At 55.1% G+C, this 20,064-nt stretch overlaps 1 protein-coding gene across 1 annotated transcript in view; it reads left to right on the top strand.

Annotated features, from left to right (window-relative positions):
- Positions 1-11,932: 11,932 nt before the first annotated feature.
- LOC140728837 (receptor-type tyrosine-protein phosphatase kappa-like) overlaps positions 11,933-20,064 on the top strand; it is a 740,427-nt gene continuing 732,295 nt past the window's right edge. Inside the window, exons 1-2 of the mRNA XM_073047833.1 lie at positions 11,933-12,066; positions 12,428-12,495. The gene's annotated coding sequence lies outside the window, so the exon portion shown is untranslated. The remainder of the gene's footprint in view (positions 12,067-12,427; positions 12,496-20,064) is intronic.

Below are 20,064 nucleotides of genomic sequence, written 5' to 3'. Positions count from 1 at the left end.
AGAATGGAACACGGAGCCTTGGCCTAGAGAGAGACAGGAACACGGAGCCTTGGTCTAGAGAGAGACAGGAACACAGAGCATTGGTCTGGAGAGAGACTGGAACACAGAGCCTTGGTCTAGAGAGAGACAAGAACACAGAGCCTTGGTCAGGAGAGAGACTGGAACACAGAGTCTTGGTCTGGAGAGAGAACAGGAACACAGAGCCTTGGTCTAGAGAGAGACAGGAACACGGAGCCTTGGTCTGGAGAGAGACTGGAACACAGAGCCTTGGTCTAGAGAGAGACAGGAACACAGAGCCTTGGTCTTGAGAGAGACAGGAACACAGAGCCTTGGTCTAGAGAGAGACAGGAACACAGAGCCTTGGTCTAGAGAGAGACAGGAACACAGAGCCTTGGTCTTGAGAGAGACAGGAACACAGAGACTTGGTCTAGAGAGAGACAGCAACACAGAGCCTTGGTCTGGAGAGAGACAGGAACACAGAGCCTTGGTCTGGAGAGATACAGGAACACAGAGCCTTGGTCTGGAGAGAGACAGGAACACAGAGCCTTGGTCTGGAGAGAGACAGGAACACAGAGCCTTGGTCTGGAGAGAAACAGGAACACAGAGCCTTGGTCTGGAGAGAGACAGGAACACAGAGCCTTGGTCTAGAGAGAGACAGGAACACAGAGCCTTGGTCTGGAGAGAGAGAGAAACACAGAGCCTTGGTCTTGAGAGAGACAGGAACACAGAGCCTTGGTCTGGAGAGAGACAGGAACACAGAGCCTTGGTCTGGAGAGAGACAGGAACACAGAGCCTTGGTCTTGAGAGAGACAGGAACAAGGAGCCTTGGTCTGGAGAGAGAATGGAACACGGAGCCTTGGCCTAGAGAGAGACAGGAACACAGAGCCTTGGTCTGGAGAGAGACTGGAACACAGAGCCTTGGTCTAGAGAGAGACAAGAACACAGAGCCTTGGTCAGGAGAGAGACTGGAACACAGAGTCTTGGTCTGGAGAGAGACTGGAACACAGAGCCTTGGTCTGGAGAGAGACAGGAACACAGAGCCTTGGTCAGGAGAGAGACTGGAACACAGAGTCTTGGTCTGGAGAGAGACAGGAACACGGAGCCTTGGTCTGGAGAGAGACAGGAACACGGAGCCTTGGTCTAGAGAGAGACAGGAACACGGAGCCTTGGTCTAGAGAGAGACTGGAACACAGAGTCTTGGTCTAGAGAGAGACAGGAACACGGAGCCTTGGTCTGCAGAGAGACAGGAACAAGGAGCCTTGGTCTGGATAGAGAACAGGAACACGGAGCCTTGGTCTAGAGAGAGACAGGAACACGGAGCCTTGGTCTGGAGAGAGACAGGAACATGGAGCCTTGGTCTGGAGAGAGACAGGAACACAGAGCCTTGGTCTGGAGAGAGACAGGAACACAGAGCCTTGGTCTGGAGAGAGACAGGAACACAGAATCTTGGTCTGGAGAGAGACAGGAACACAGAGCCCTGGTCTGGAGAGTGACAGGAACACAGAGCCTTGGTCTAGAGAGAGGCAGGAACACAGAGCCCTGGTCTGGAGAGAGACAGGTACACAGAGCCTTGGTCTTGAGAGAGACAGGAACACGGAGCCTTGGTCTAGAGAGAGACAGGAACACGGAGCCTTGGTCTAGAGAGAGACAGGAACACTGAGCCTTGGTCTGGAGAGAGACAGGAACACAGAGCCTTGGTCTGGAGAGAGACAGGAACACAGAGCCTTGGTCTAGAAAGAGACAGGAACACAGAGCCTTGGTCTAGAGAGAGACAGGAACACGGAGCCTTGGTCTAGAGAGAGACAGGAACACAGAGCCTTGGTCTGGAGAGAGAGAGGAACACGGAGCCTTGGTCTCCGGATCCTGTCTGACCCTGAGATCCCCCAACATCTCTACAGATACTGTCTGACCCTGAGGTCCCCCAACATCTCTATGGATATTGTCTGACCCTGCGATCCCCCAACATCTCTACTGATACTGTCTGACCCAGAGATCCCCCAACATCTCTACAGATACTGTCTGACCTTTAGATCCCCCAACATCTCTGCAGATACTGTCTGACCCTGAGATCCCCCAACATCTCTACAGATACTGTCTGACCCTGAGATCCCCCAACAGCTCTACAGATACTGTCTGACACTGAGATCCCCCAACATTTCTACAGATACTGTCTGACCAATGAGATCCCCCCACCATCTCTACAAATACTGTCTGACCCTGAGATCCCCCAACATTTCTACAGATACTGTCTGACCCTGAGATCCCCCAACATCTCTGCAGATACTGTCTGACCATGAGATCCCCCAACATCTCTACAGATACCGTCTTACCCTGAGATCCCCGACCATCTCTACAGTTACTGTCTGACCCTGAGATCCCCCACCAGCTCTAAAGATACTGTCTGACCCTGAGATCCCCCCGCCATCTCTACAGATACTGTCTGACCCTGAGATCCCCCAACATCTCTACAGATACTGTCTGACCCTGAGATCCCAAATCTCTGCAGATCCTGTTGGACCCTGCGATCCCCCAACATCTCTACAGATACTGTCTGACCCTGAGATCCCCCAACAAATCTCTACAGATACTGTCTGACTCTGAGATCCCCCACCATCTCTACAGATACTGTCTGACCCTGAGATCCGCCAACATCTTTACAGATAATGTCTGACCCTGAGATCCCAAATCTCTACAGATACTGTCTGACCCTGACATCCTCCACCATCTCTACAGATCCTGTCTGACCCTGAGATCCCCCACCATCTCTGCAGATACTGTCTGACCCTGAGATCCCCCAACATCTCTACAGATACAGTCTGACCCTGAGATCCCCCAACATCTCTACAGATACTGTCTGACCCTGAGATCCCCCAACATCTCTACAGATACTGTCTGACCCTGAGATCCCCCAACATCTCTACAGATACTGTCTGACCCTGAGATTCCCCCACCATCTCTACAGATCCTGTCTGACCCTGACATCCCCCAACATCTCTACAGATACTGTCTGACCCTGAGATCTCCCACCATCTCTACAGATACTGTCTGAACCTGTGATCCCAAATCTCTACAGATCCTGTCTGACCCTGAGATCCCAAATCTCTACAGATCCTGTCTGACCCTGACATCCCCCAACATCTCTACAGATACTGTCTGACCCTGAGATCCCCCAACATCACTATGGATATTGTCTGACCCTGCGATCCCCCAACATCTCTACTGATACTGTCTGACCCTGAGATCCCCCAACATCTCTACAGATACTGTCTGACCCTTAGATCCCCCAACATCTCTACAGATACTGTCTGACCCTGAGATCCCCCAACATCTCTACAGATACTGTCTGACCCTGAGATCCCCCAACATCTCTACAGATACTGTCTGACCCTGAGATCCCCCAACATCTCTACAGATACTGTCTGACCCTGAGATCCCCCAACATCTCTACAGATACTGTCTGACCCTGAGATCCCCCAACATCTCTACAGATACTGTCTGACCCTGAGATTCCCCCACCATCTCTACAGATCCTGTATGACCCTGACATCCCCCAACATCTCTAAAGATACTGTCTGACCCTGAGATCTCCCACCATCTCTACAGATACTGTCTGAACCTGTGATCCCAAATCTCTACAGATCCTGTCTGACCCTGAGATCCCCCACCATCTCTACAGATCCTGTCTGACCCTGAGATCCCAAATCTCTACAGATCCTGTCTGACCCTGACATCCACCAACATCTCTACAGATACTGTCTGACCCTGAGATCCCCCAACATCTCTATGGATATTGTCTGACCCTGCGATCCCCCAACATCTCTACTGATACTGTCTGACCCTGAGATCCTCCAACATCTCTACAGATACTGTCTGACCCTTAGATCCCCCAACATCTCTACAGATACTGTCTGACCCTGAGATCCCCCAACATCTCTACAGATACTGTCTGACCCTGTGATCCCCCAACATCTCTACAGATACTGTCTGACCAATGAGATCCCCCCACCATCTCTAGAAAATACTGTCTGACCCTGAGATCCCCCAACATTTCTGCAGATACTGTCTAACCCTGAGATCCCCCAACATTTCTGCAGATACTGTCTGACCCTGAGATCCCCCACCATCTCTGCAGATACTGTCTGACCATGAGATCCCCCAACATCTCTACAGATACTGTCTGACCCTGAGATCCCCCAACATATCTACAGATACTGTCTGACCCTGAGATCCCCCAACATCTCTACAGATACTGTCTGACCCTGAGATCCCCCAACATCTCTACAGATACTGTCTGACCAATGAGATCCCCCCAACATCTCTACAGATACTGTCTGACCCTGAGATGCCCCACCATCTCTACAGATACTGTCTGACACTGAGAACCCCCAACATCTCTACAGATACTGTCTTACCCTGAGATCCCCGACCATCTCTACAGTTACTGTCTGACCCTGAGATCCCCCACCAGCTCTAAAGATACTGTCTGACCCTGAGATCCCCCCGCCATCTCTACAGATACTGTCTGACCCTGAGACCTCCCACGATCTCGACAGATACTGTCTGACCCTGAGGTCCCCCAACATCTCTACAGATACTGTGTGACCCTGAGATCCCAAATCTCTGCAGATCCTATTGGACCCTTAGATCCCCCAACATCTCTACAGATACTGTCTGACCCTGAGATCCCCCAACATCTCTACAGATACTGTCTGACCCTGTGATCCCCCAACATCTCTACAGATACTGTCTGACCAATGAGATCCCCCCACCATCTCTACAAATACTGTCTGACCCTGAGATCCCCCAACATTTCTGCAGATACTGTCTAACCCTGAGATCCCCCAACATTTCTGCAGATACTGTCTGACCCTGAGATCCCCCACCATCTCTGCAGATACTGTCTGACCATGAGATCCCCCAACATCTCTACAGATACTGTCTGACCCTGAGATCCCCCAACATATCTACAGATACTGTCTGACCCTGAGATCCCCCAACATCTCTACAGATACTGTCTGACCCTGAGATCCCCCAACATTTCTACAGATACTGTCTGACCAATGAGATCCCCCCAACATCTCTACAGATACTGTCTGACCCTGAGATGCCCCACCATCTCTACAGATACTGTCTGACACTGAGAACCCCCAACATCTCTACAGATACTGTCTTACCCTGAGATCCCCGACCATCTCTACAGTTACTGTCTGACCCTGAGATCCCCCACCAGCTCTAAAGATACTGTCTGACCCTGAGATCCCCCCGCCATCTCCACAGATACTGTCTGACCCTGAGACCTCCCACGATCTCGACAGATACTGTCTGACCCTGAGGTCCCCCAACATCTCTACAGATACTGTGTGACCCTGAGATCCCAAATCTCTGCAGATCCTATTGGACCCTGCGATCCCCCAACATCTGTACAGATACTGTCTGACCCTGAGATCCCCCAACATCTCTACAGATACTGTCTGACTCTGAGATCCCCCACCATCTCTACAGATACTGTCTGACCCTGAGATCCGCCAACATCTTTACAGATAATGTCTGACCCTGAGATCCCAAATCTCTCCAGATACTGTCTGACCCTGACATCCTCCACCATCTCTACAGATCCTGTCTGACCCTGAGATCCCCCACCATCTCTGCAGATACTGTCTGACCCTGAGATCCCCCAACATCTCTACAGATACTGTCTGACCCTGAGATCCCCCAACATCTCTACAGATACTGTCTGACCCTGAGATCCCCCAACATCTCTACAGATACTGTCTGACCCTGAGATCCCCCAACATCTCTACAGATACTGTCTGACCCTGAGATCCCCCAACATCTCTACAGATACTGTCTGACCCTGAGATTCCCCCACCATCTCTACAGATCCTGTCTGACCCTGACATCCCCCAACATCTCTACAGATCCTGTCTGACCCTGAGATCCCCCAACATCTCTACAGATACTGTCTGACCCTGAGATCCCCCAACATCTCTACAGATACTGTCTGATCCTGAGATCCCCCAACATCTCTACAGATACTGTCTGACCCTGAGATCCCCCAACATCTCTACAGATACTGTCTGATCCTGAGATCCCCCAACATCTCTACAGATACTGTCTGACCCTGAGATTCCCCCACCATCTCTACAGATCCTGTCTGACCCTGACATCCCCCAACATCTCTACAGATACTGTCTGACCCTGAGATATCCCACCATCTCTACAGATACTGTCTGAACCTGTGATCCCAAATCTCTACAGATCCTGTCTGACCCTGAGATCCCCCAACATCTCTACAGATCCTGTCTGACCCTGAGATCCCCCAACATCTCTACAGATACTGTCTGACCCTGAGGTCCCCCAACATCTCTATGGATATTGTCTGACCCTGCGATCCCCCAACATCTCTACTGATACTGTCTGACCCTGAGATCCCCCACCATCTCTACAGATACTGTCTGACCTTTAGATCCCCCAACATCTCTACAGATACTGTCTGACCCTGAGATCCCCCAACATCTCTACAGATACTGTCTGACCCTGAGATCCCCCAACATCTCTACAGATACTGTCTGACCCTGAGATCCCTCAACATCTCTACAGATACTGTCTGACCAATGAGATCCCCCCACCATCTCTACAAATACTGTCTGACCCTGAGATCCCCCAACATTTCTACAGATACTGTCTGACCCTGAGATCCCCCAACATCTCTGCAGATACTGTCTGACCATGAGATCCCCCAACATCTCTACAGATACTGTCTGACCCTGAGATCCCCCAACATCTCTACGGATATTGTCTGACCCTGAGATCCCCCAACATCTCTACTGATACTGTCTGACCCTGAGATCCCCCAACATCTCTACAGATACTGTCTGACCCTGAGATCCCCCAACATCTCTACAGATACTGTCTGACCCTGAGATCCCCCACCATCTCTACGGATACTGTCTGACCCTGAGATCCCCCAACATCTCTACGGATAGTCTCTGACCCTGAGATCCCCCAACATCTCTACGGATCATGACTGACCCTGAGATCCCCCACCATCTCTGCGGATACTGTCTGACCCTGAGATCTCCCAACATCTCTACAGATCCTGGCTGACCCTGAGATCCCCCAACATATCTACAGATCCTGGCTGACCCTGAGATCCCCCAACATCTCTACAGATCCTGGCTGACCCTGAGATCCCCCAACATATCTACAGATCCTGTCTGACCCTGAGATCCCCCTACATCTCTACAGATACTGTCTGACCCTGAGATCCCCCACCATCTCTACAGATACTGTCTGACCCTGAGATCCCAAATCTCTACAGATCCTGTCTGACCCTGATATCCCCCAACATCTCTACGGATACTGTCTGAACCTGAGATCCCCCACCATCTCTACACATACTGTCTGACCCTGAGATCCCCCAGCATCTCTACGGATAGTCTCTGACCCTGAGATCCCCCAACATCTCTACAGATCATGTCTGACCCTGAGATCCCCCAACATCTCTACAGATACTGTCTGACCCTGAGATCCCCCAACATCTCTACAGATCCTGTCTGACCCTGAGATTCCCCAACATCTCTACAGATAATGTCTGACCCTGAGATCCCCCAACATCTCTACAGATCCTGTCTGACCCTGAGATCCCCCACCATCTCTACAGATACTGTCTGACCCTGAGATCCCCCAACATTTCTACAGATACCGTCTGACCCTGAGATCCCCCAACATCTCTACGGATACTGTCTGACCCTGAGATCGCCCACCATCTCTACGGATACTGTCTGACCCTGAGATCCCCCAACATCTCTACGGATACTGTCTGACACTGAGATCCCCCAACATCTCTACAGATACTGTCTTACCCTGAGATCCCCGACCATCTCTACAGTTACTGTCTGACCCTGAGATCCCCCACCAGCTCTAAAGATACTGTCTGACCCTGAGATCCCCCCGCCATCTCCACAGATACTGTCTGACCCTGAGACCTCCCACGATCTCGACAGATACTGTCTGACCCTGAGGTCCCCCAACATCTCTACAGATACTGTGTGACCCTGAGATCCCAAATCTCTGCAGATCCTATTGGACCCTGCGATCCCCCAACATCTGTACAGATACTGTCTGACCCTGAGATCCCCCAACATCTCTACAGATACTGTCTGACTCTGAGATCCCCCACCATCTCTACAGATACTGTCTGACCCTGAGATCCGCCAACATCTTTACAGATAATGTCTGACCCTGAGATCCCAAATCTCTCCAGATACTGTCTGACCCTGACATCCTCCACCATCTCTACAGATCCTGTCTGACCCTGAGATCCCCCACCATCTCTGCAGATACTGTCTGACCCTGAGATCCCCCAACATCTCTACAGATACTGTCTGACCCTGAGATCCCCCAACATCTCTACAGATACTGTCTGACCCTGAGATCCCCCAACATCTCTACAGATACTGTCTGACCCTGAGATCCCCCAACATCTCTACAGATACTGTCTGACCCTGAGATCCCCCAACATCTCTACAGATACTGTCTGACCCTGAGATTCCCCCACCATCTCTACAGATCCTGTCTGACCCTGACATCCCCCAACATCTCTACAGATCCTGTCTGACCCTGAGATCCCCCAACATCTCTACAGATACTGTCTGACCCTGAGATCCCCCAACATCTCTACAGATACTGTCTGATCCTGAGATCCCCCAACATCTCTACAGATACTGTCTGACCCTGAGATCCCCCAACATCTCTACAGATACTGTCTGATCCTGAGATCCCCCAACATCTCTACAGATACTGTCTGACCCTGAGATTCCCCCACCATCTCTACAGATCCTGTCTGACCCTGACATCCCCCAACATCTCTACAGATACTGTCTGACCCTGAGATATCCCACCATCTCTACAGATACTGTCTGAACCTGTGATCCCAAATCTCTACAGATCCTGTCTGACCCTGAGATCCCCCAACATCTCTACAGATCCTGTCTGACCCTGAGATCCCCCAACATCTCTACAGATACTGTCTGACCCTGAGGTCCCCCAACATCTCTATGGATATTGTCTGACCCTGCGATCCCCCAACATCTCTACTGATACTGTCTGACCCTGAGATCCCCCACCATCTCTACAGATACTGTCTGACCTTTAGATCCCCCAACATCTCTACAGATACTGTCTGACCCTGAGATCCCCCAACATCTCTACAGATACTGTCTGACCCTGAGATCCCCCAACATCTCTACAGATACTGTCTGACCCTGAGATCCCTCAACATCTCTACAGATACTGTCTGACCAATGAGATCCCCCCACCATCTCTACAAATACTGTCTGACCCTGAGATCCCCCAACATTTCTACAGATACTGTCTGACCCTGAGATCCCCCAACATCTCTGCAGATACTGTCTGACCATGAGATCCCCCAACATCTCTACAGATACTGTCTGACCCTGAGATCCCCCAACATCTCTACGGATATTGTCTGACCCTGAGATCCCCCAACATCTCTACTGATACTGTCTGACCCTGAGATCCCCCAACATCTCTACAGATACTGTCTGACCCTGAGATCCCCCAACATCTCTACAGATACTGTCTGACCCTGAGATCCCCCACCATCTCTACGGATACTGTCTGACCCTGAGATCCCCCAACATCTCTACGGATAGTCTCTGACCCTGAGATCCCCCAACATCTCTACGGATCATGACTGACCCTGAGATCCCCCACCATCTCTGCGGATACTGTCTGACCCTGAGATCTCCCAACATCTCTACAGATCCTGGCTGACCCTGAGATCCCCCAACATATCTACAGATACTGTCTGACCCTGAGATTCCTCCACCATCTCTACAGATCCTGTCTGACCCTGAGATCCCCCTACATCTCTACAGATACTGTCTGACCCTGAGATCCCCCACCATCTCTACAGATACTGTCTGACCCTGAGATCCCAAATCTCTACAGATCCTGTCTGACCCTGATATCCCCCAACATCTCTACGGATACTGTCTGAACCTGAGATCCCCCACCATCTCTACACATACTGTCTGACCCTGAGATCCCCCAGCATCTCTACGGATAGTCTCTGACCCTGAGATCCCCCAACATCTCTACAGATCATGTCTGACCCTGAGATCCCCCAACATCTCTACAGATACTGTCTGACCCTGAGATCCCCCAACATCTCTACAGATCCTGTCTGACCCTGAGATTCCCCAACATCTCTACAGATAATGTCTGACCCTGAGATCCCCCAACATCTCTACAGATCCTGTCTGACCCTGAGATCCCCCACCATCTCTACAGATACTGTCTGACCCTGAGATCCCCCAACATTTCTACAGATACCGTCTGACCCTGAGATCCCCCAACATCTCTACGGATACTGTCTGACCCTGAGATCGCCCACCATCTCTACGGATACTGTCTGACCCTGAGATCCCCCAACATCTCTACGGATACTGTCTGACCCTGAGATCCCCCAACATCTCTACAGATACTGTCTGACCCTGAGATTCCCCCACCATCTCTACAGATCCTGCCTGAACCTGACATCCCCCAACATCTCTGCAGATACTGTCTGACCCAGAGATGCCCCACCATCTCTACAGATACTGTCTGACACTGAGAACCCCCACCATCTCTACAGTTACTGTCTCACCCTGAGATCCCCCACCAGCTCTAAAGATACTGTCTGACCCTGAGATCCCCCCTCCATCTCTAAAGATACTGTCTGACCCTGAGACCCCCCACGATCTCGACAGATACTGTCTGACCCCGAGATCCCCTAACGTCTCCACAGATGCTGTGACTCTCTGACATCCCACAGAACTTTGCTTTTTCTCCAGATTTAGTCATATTGCGGCAAAACAACAAATCTTGTGAAACATGCCGGTGGTAATAAACCGAATTCTGATTCGGATTGTGTCAACGTACAGCACAGAATCAGGCCCTTCGGCCCACCCTGTCCATGCTGGCATGTGTTGTCCATCTACACTCGTCCTACTTGCCTGTATTAGGTCTGTGCCCTGTGTCTGACACCCAGTGATAGTTCCTGATTCCTCCCACAGAGCATTCCAGATACGTGTAAAACAAAGCGTCCCCCTCAGATCTCCTTACAACTTCCTTTTCTCCCTGTCAGACGAGGTTCTCCTGCTTCTGACACCATGGAAACAAGTTCTGTCAAGCTATCCTCTCAGAACTTTGTGTACTTACACATGGTGTCCGTCAGCCTCCTTCACTCCAGGGAAAACATCCCAGCCCATCAAACCTTTCCCCAAATCCGACGTCCTCTAGTCTGGGAAGATCTCCTCTTGCATTCTCTCCAGAGTACAAACACCTTTCCCATAGCACGGTGACCAGAACTCCGTGCAGCCTAACCAATCCGGATGAAGGCCCTTGACCTGCCCGTTTCCTTCCACCGATGCTGCTTGACTCAGTGAGATCCTCCAGCAGTAAACTGGGGTTCCAGATTGCAGGAGCTGCAGTTTCTGCCTAACCAGCGTTTTGTGAAGTTGGAACAGATCACTGCAGCCACCCACACAAAACCCATTTCTCAAACACGTCAGTGAGACCCGACCCCATTTCAATCACACAAAGCCATCATACTCTGTGAAATGGACAAGTTCAGGAACAGAGGATGAGACTGGGCCATTCAAGCCTGGAATCTCCCAGTTTAAATGGGACGGTTGAGAGGTATGCTGAACATGATTACCCAATGGCAACTGCCCCGTTAGCAGGGCTGCTGGGGAAGGGTGAGGGAGCGAGCAGCTGGACTGGCCGGTCCACATCACCAGTCACTGGGCTCCCAATGTACAGGGAGTGTTTACAGGACTATTCTGGGACACCCTGAACTGGCAGCCAGACTGCCGTGTCCCCATGTAACTAACTACCGCTTTGCATTCTGCTCCCAACAGTGTCAAGGGGAATTCTACTCCCAAGAGTATCAAGGGGAATTCTGCTCCCAACAGTGTCAAGTGGAAAGGTCGCCAAAACCGTTTCTGTGCTCCTCTTCATCAGTCTGCTGTTGGTCCTGGTGGTCTTCCTGGTCTACAGGTAGGCAATCTCCTGGGCTTTTCCCCTACGCTCTACGGGTGGGGCGGGTACCAGGAACCAGCAGCTCTGACTGAAGGAAGCTGTCTTGGGGGGGGGGGTGCGGGGGTCAAAACGACAACAGAGACTGGGGTCAGGGGGTGGCCACACCAGGGATGACACTGTGTTGGCAACCAGAGGACATGGTCAGTCACCGAGGATTTTACACCGGTCCAGGTTCACATCCGGTTACACCACAGCTTCCATTTCCAGCTGGCTTTTCCAGAGAGCTCCTGGAGGGAGAGCTGCCTCTGGGATAGGGACACCCTCGACTCAGAACCTTCCTGAGTGTTCCACCTAACCGTCATCTCTCCTTCCTGTACAGGAGGAGACAGAAAAAGCCCGCACGGAGGAGTGAACAAGTGGTCCGACCTTTGATAAGGAAGAGCTCAGGTGAAGACTGAGCCTACGGAGAGTTCAACATCATCCATTCCCATTCACCTCAACCCCCTCCCAACCACACCCCCCCGACACTCCCCCTGTCCCCAACACTCCCTCCTCTACCCAACACTCCCTCCTCTCCCCGACATTCCCCCTCTCCCCCCTCCCCGACGCTCCCTCTCTCCCCCCTCCCCGACACTCCCCTCTCCCCCTCTCCCCGACACATCATCCATTCTCATACACCTCAACCCCCTCCCAACCACACCCCCTCCCTGACACTCAACCTCTGCCTATCTGTCTCCTCTCTCTACCTGATGAACAACCTCTCCCTACACCGACACATCTCCCAAACTCTCTCCCCCCAAGCCCTCCCCCTCTCCCTACACCGACACATCTCCCAAACTCTCTCCCCCCCAAGCCCTGGCCCTCTCCCTACACCGACACATCTCCCAAACTCTCTCCCCCCAAGCCCTGGCCCTCTCCCTACACCGACACATCTCCCAAACTCTCTCCCCCCCAAGCCCTGGCCCTCTCCCTACACCGACACATCTCCCAAACTCTCTCCCCCCAAGCCCTGGCCCTCTCCCTAGACCGACACATCTCCCAAACTCTCTCCCCACCAAGCCCTGGCCCTCTCCCTACACCGACACATCTCCCAAACTCTCTCCCCCCAAGCCCTGGCCCTCTCCCTAGACCGACACATCTCCCAAACTCTCTCCCCACCAAGCCCTGGCCCTCTCCCTACACCGACACATCTCCCAAACTCTCTCCCCCCAAGCCCTGGCACTCTCCCTACACCGACACATTTCCCAAACTCTCCCCCCCCCCCAAGCCCTGGCCCTCTCCCTACACCGACACATCTCCCAAACTCTCTCCCCCCAAGCCCTGGCCCTCTCCCTACACCGACACATCTCCCAAACTCTCTCCCCCCAAGCCCTGGCCCTCTCCCTACACCGACACATCTCCCAAACTCTCTCCCCCCAAGCCCTGGCCCTCTCCCTACACCGACACATCTCCCAAACTCGCTCCCACCAAGCCCTGGCCCTCTCCCTACATCGACACATCTCCCAAACTCTCTCCCTACACTGACACATCTCCCAAACATTCTCCCTCCAAGCCCTGGCCCTCTCCCTACACCGACACATCTCCCAAACTCTCTCCCCCCAAGCCCTGGCCCTCTCCCTACACCGATACATCTCCAAAACTCTCTCCCCCCCAAGCCCTGGCCCTCTCCCTGCACCGACACATCTCCCAAACTCTCTCCCACCAAGCCCTGGCCCTCTCCCTACACCGACACATCTCCCAAACTCTCTCCCCCCAAGCCCTGCCCCTCTCCCTACACCGACACATCTCCCAAACTCTCTCCCACCAAGCCCTCCCCCTCTCCCTACACCGACACATCTCCCAAACTCTCTCCCCCCCAAGCCCTGGCCCTCTCCCTGCACCGACACATCTCCCAAACTCTCTCCCACCAAGCCCTGCCCCTCTCCCTACACCGACACATCTCCCAAACTCTCTCCCACCAAGCCCTCCCCCTCTCCCTACACCGACACATCTCCCAAACTCTCTCCCTACACTGACACATCTCCCAAACACTCTCCCTCCAAGCCCTGGCCCTCTCCCTACACCGACACATCTCCCAAACTCTCTCCCCCCAAGCCCTGGCCCTCTCCCTACACCGACACATCTCCCAAACTCTCTCCCACCAAGCCCTGGCCCTCTCCCTACACCGACACATCTCCCAAACTCTCTCCCCCCAAGCCCTGGCCCTCTCCCTACACCGACACATCTCCCAAACTCTCTCCCACCAAGCCCTGGCCCTCTCCCTACACTGACACATCTCGCAAACTCTCTCCCCCCAAGCCCTCCCCCTCTCCCTACACCGACACATCTCCCAAACTCTCTCCCCCCAAGTCCTGCCCCTCTCCCTACACCGACACATCTCCCAAACTCTCTCCCCCCAAGTCCTGCCCCTCTCCTGACACCGACACATCTCCCAAACTCTCTCCCCCCAAGTCCTGCCCCTCTCCCGACACCGACACATCTCCCAAACTCTCTCCCCCCCAAGCCCTGGCCCTCTCCCTACACCGACACATCTCCCAAACTCTCTCCCCCCAAGCCCTGACCCTCTCCCTACACTGACACATCTCCCAAACTCTATCCCCCCAAGTCCTGCCCCTCTCCCTACACCGACACATCTCCCAGACTCTCTCCCCCCAAGCCCTGGCCCTCTCGCGACACCGACACATCTCCCAAACTCTCTCCCCCCAAGCCCTGGCCCTCTCGCGACACCGACACATCTCCCAAACTCTCTCCCCCCAAGCCCTCCCCCTCTCCCTACACCGACACATCTCCCAAACTCTCTCCCCCCAAGCCCTCCCCCTCTCCCTACACCGACACATCTCCCAAACTCTCTCCCCCCAAGCCCTCCCCCTCTCCCTACACCGACACATCTCCCAAACTCTCTCCCCCCAAGCCCTCCCCCTCTCCCTACACCGACACATCTCCCAAACTCTCTCCCCCCAAGCCCTGGCCCTCTCCCTACACCGACACATCTCCCAAACTCTCTCCCCCCAAGCCCTCCCCCTCTCCCTACACCAACACATCTCCCAAACTCTCTCCCCCCAAGCCCTCCCCCTCTCCCTACACTGACACATCTCCCAAGCTCTCTCCCCCCAAGCCCTCCCCCTCTCCCTACACCGACACATCTCCCAAACTCTCTCCCCCCAAGCCCTCCCCCTCTCCCTACACTGACACATCTCCCAAGCTCTCTCCCCCCAAGCCCTCCCCCTCTCCCTACACTGACACATCTCCCAAACTCTCTCCCCCCAAGCCCTCCCCCTCTCCCTACACCAACACATCTCCCAAACTCTCTCCCCCCAAGTCCTGCCCCTCTCCCTACACCGACACATCTCCCAAACTCTCTCCCACCAAGCCCTGGCCCTCTCCCTACACCGACACATCTCCCAAACTCTCTCCCCCCAAGCCCTGCCTCTCTCCCTACACCGACACATCTCCCAAACACTCTCCCTCCAAGCCCTGGCCCTCTCCCTACACCGACACATCTCCCAAACTCTCTCCCCCCAAGCCCTGGCCCTCTCCCTACACTGACACATCTCCCAAACTCTCTCCCACCAAGCCCTGGCCCTCTCCCTACACCGACACATCTCCCAAACTCTCTCCCACCAAGCCCTGGCCCTCTCCCTACACCGACACATCTCCCAAACTCTCTCCCACCAAGCCCTGGCCCTCACCCTACACCGACACATCTCCCAAACTCTCTCCCACCAAGCCCTGGCCCTCTCCCTACACTGACACATCTCCCAAACTCTCTCCCACCAAGCCCTGGCCCTCTCCCTACACTGACACATCTCCCAAACTCTCTCCCCCCAAGCCCTCCACCTCTCCCTACACTGACACATCTCCCAAACTCTATCCCCCCAAGTCCTGCCCCTCTCCCTACACCGACACATCTCCCAAACTCTCTCCCCCCAAGCCCTGGCCCTCTCGCGACACCGACACATCTCCCAAACTCTCTCCCCCCAAGCCCTGGCCCTCTCGCGACACCGACACATCTCCCAAACTCTCTCCCCCCAAGCCCTCCCCCTCTCCCTACACCGACACATCTCCCAAACTCTCTCCCCCCAAGCCCTCCCCCTCTCCCTACACCGACACATCTCCCAAACTCTCTCCCCCCAAGCCCTGGCCCTCTCCCTACACCGACACATCTCCCAAACTCTCTCCCCCCAAGCCCTCCCCCTCTCCCTACACCGACACATCTCCCAAACTCTCTCCCCCCAAGCACTGGCCCTCTCCCTACACCGACACATCTCCCAAACTCTCTCCCCCCAAGCCCTCCCCCTCTCCCTACACTGACACATCTCCCAAGCTCTCTCCCCCCAAGCCCTCCCCCTCTCCCTACACCAACACATCTCCCAAACTCTCTCCCCCCAAGTCCTGCCCCTCTCCCTACACCGACACATCTCCCAAACTCTCTCCCACCAAGCCCTGGCCCTCTCCCTACACCGACACATCTCCCAAACTCTCTCCCCCCAAGCCCTGGCCCTCTCCCTAGACCGACACATCTCCCAAACTCTCTCCCCACCAAGCCCTGGCCCTCTCCCTACACCGACACATCTCCCAAACTCTCTCCCCCCAAGCCCTGGCACTCTCCCTACACCGACACATTTCCCAAACTCTCCCCCCCCCCCAAGCCCTGGCCCTCTCCCTACACCGACACATCTCCCAAACTCTCTCCCCCCAAGCCCTGGCCCTCTCCCTACACCGACACATCTCCCAAACTCTCTCCCCCCAAGCCCTGGCCCTCTCCCTACACCGACACATCTCCCAAACTCTCTCCCCCCAAGCCCTGGCCCTCTCCCTACACCGACACATCTCCCAAACTCTCTCCCACCAAGCCCTGGCCCTCTCCCTACATCGACACATCTCCCAAACTCTCTCCCTACACTGACACATCTCCCAAACATTCTCCCTCCAAGCCCTGGCCCTCTCCCTACACCGACACATCTCCCAAACTCTCTCCCCCCAAGCCCTGGCCCTCTCCCTACACCGATACATCTCCAAAACTCTCTCCCCCCCAAGCCCTGGCCCTCTCCCTGCACCGACACATCTCCCAAACTCTCTCCCACCAAGCCCTGGCCCTCTCCCTACACCGACACATCTCCCAAACTCTCTCCCCCCAAGCCCTGCCCCTCTCCCTACACCGACACATCTCCCAAACTCTCTCCCTACACTGACACATCTCCCAAACACTCTCCCTCCAAGCCCTGGCCCTCTCCCTACACCGACACATCTCCCAAACTCTCTCCCCCCAAGCCCTGGCCCTCTCCCTACACCGACACATCTCCCAAACTCTCTCCCACCAAGCCCTGGCCCTCTCCCTACACCGACACATCTCCCAAACTCTCTCCCCCCAAGCCCTGGCCCTCTCCCTACACCGACACATCTCCCAAACTCTCTCCCACCAAGCCCTGGCCCTCTCCCTACACTGACACATCTCGCAAACTCTCTCCCCCCAAGCCCTCCCCCTCTCCCTACACCGACACATCTCCCAAACTCTCTCCCCCCAAGTCCTGCCCCTCTCCCTACACCGACACATCTCCCAAACTCTCTCCCACCAAGCCCTCCCCCTCTCCCTACACCGACACATCTCCCAAACTCTCTCCCCCCAAGCCCTGGCCCTCTCCCTACACCGACACATCTCCCAAACTCTCTCCCCCCAAGTCCTGCCCCTCTCCTGACACCGACACATCTCCCAAACTCTCTCCCCCCAAGTCCTGCCCCTCTCCCGACACCGACACATCTCCCAAACTCTCTCCCCCCCAAGCCCTGGCCCTCTCCCTACACCGACACATCTCCCAAACTCTCTCCCCCCAAGCCCTGGCCCTCTCCCTACACTGACACATCTCCCAAACTCTATCCCCCCAAGTCCTGCCCCTCTCCCTACACCGACACATCTCCCAAACTCTCTCCCCCCAAGCCCTGGCCCTCTCGCGACACCGACACATCTCCCAAACTCTCTCCCCCCAAGCCCTGGCCCTCTCGCGACACCGACACATCTCCCAAACTCTCTCCCCCCAAGCCCTCCCCCTCTCCCTACACCGACACATCTCCCAAACTCTCTCCCCCCAAGTCCTGCCCCTCTCCCTACACCGACACATCTCCCAAACTCTCTCCCCCCAAGCCCTGGCCCTCTCCCTACACCGACACATCTCCCAAACTCTCTCCCCCCAAGCCCTCCCCCTCTCCCTACACCGACACATCTCCCAAACTCTCTCCCCCCAAGCCCTCCCCCTCTCCCTACACCGACACATCTCCCAAACTCTCTCCCCACAAGCCCTCCCCCTCTCCCTACACCGACACATCTCCCAAACTCTCTCCCCCCAAGCCCTGGCCCTCTCCCTACACCGACACATCTCCCAAACTCTCTCCCCCCAAGCCCTCCCCCTCTCCCTACACCAACACATCTCCCAAACTCTCTCCCCCCAAGCCCTCCCCCTCTCCCTACACTGACACATCTCCCAAGCTCTCTCCCCCCAAGCCCTCCCCCTCTCCCTACACCGACACATCTCCCAAGCTCTCTCCCCCCAAGCCCTCCCCCTCTCCCTACACTGACACATCTCCCAAACTCTCTCCCCCCAAGCCCTCCCCCTCTCCCTACACCAACACATCTCCCAAACTCTCTCCCCCCAAGTCCTGCCCCTCTCCCTACACCGACACATCTCCCAAACTCTCTCCCACCAAGCCCTGGCCCTCTCCCTACACCGACACATCTCCCAAACTCTCTCCCCCCAAGCCCTGCCCCTCTCCCTACACCGACACATCTCCCAAACTCTCTCCCACCAAGCCCTCCCCCTCTCCCTACACCGACACATCTCCCAAACTCTCTCCCTACACTGACACATCTCCCAAACACTCTCCCTCCAAGCCCTGGCCCTCTCCCTACACCGACACATCTCCCAAACTCTCTCCCCCCAAGCCCTGGCCCTCTCCCTACACTGACACATCTCCCAAACTCTCTCCCACCAAGCCCTGGCCCTCTCCCTACACCGACACATCTCCCAAACTCTCTCCCACCAAGCCCTGGCCCTCTCCCTACACCGACACATCTCCCAAACTCTCTCCCACCAAGCCCTGGCCCTCTCCCTACACCGACACATCTCCCAAACTCTCTCCCACCAAGCCCTGGCCCTCTCCCTACACTGACACATCTCCCAAACTCTCTCCCACCAAGCCCTGGCCCTCTCCCTACACTGACACATCTCCCAAACTCTCTCCCCCCAAGCCCTCCACCTCTCCCTACACTGACACATCTCCCAAACTCTATCCCCCCATGTCCTGCCCCTCTCCCTACACCGACACATCTCCCAAACTCTCTCCCCCCAAGCCCTGGCCCTCTCGCGACACCGACACATCTCCCAAACTCTCTCCCCCCAAGCCCTGGCCCTCTCGCGACACCGACACATCTCCCAAACTCTCTCCCCCCAAGCCCTCCCCCTCTCCCTACACCGACACATCTCCCAAACTCTCTCCCCCCAAGCCCTCCCCCTCTCCCTACACCGACACATCTCCCAAACTCTCTCCCCCCAAGCCCTCCCCCTCTCCCTACACCGACACATCTCCCAAACTCTCTCCCCCCAAGCACTGGCCCTCTCCCTACACCGACACATCTCCCAAACTCTCTCCCCCCAAGCCCTCCCCCTCTCCCTACACTGACACATCTCCCAAGCTCTCTCCCCCCAAGCCCTCCCCCTCTCCCTACACCAACACATCTCCCAAACTCTCTCCCCCCAAGTCCTGCCCCTCTCCCTACACCGACACATCTCCCAAACTCTCTCCCACCAAGCCCTGGCCCTCTCCCTACACCGACACATCTCCCAAACTCTCTCCCCCCAAGCCCTGCCCCTCTCCCTACACCGACACATCTCCCAAACTCTCTCCCACCAAGCCCTCCCCCTCTCCCTACACCGACACATCTCCCAAACACTCTCCCTACACCGACACATCTCCCAAACTCTCTCCCCCCAAGCCCTGCCCCTCTCCCTACACCGACACATCTCC

Source organism: Hemitrygon akajei, chromosome 6 (genome assembly GCF_048418815.1).
Source record: "Hemitrygon akajei chromosome 6, sHemAka1.3, whole genome shotgun sequence".
Taxonomy (NCBI): domain Eukaryota; kingdom Metazoa; phylum Chordata; class Chondrichthyes; order Myliobatiformes; family Dasyatidae; genus Hemitrygon; species Hemitrygon akajei.
Note: the sequence above shows the minus strand (reverse complement) of the source record. Positions and strands in the feature narration are given on the sequence as shown.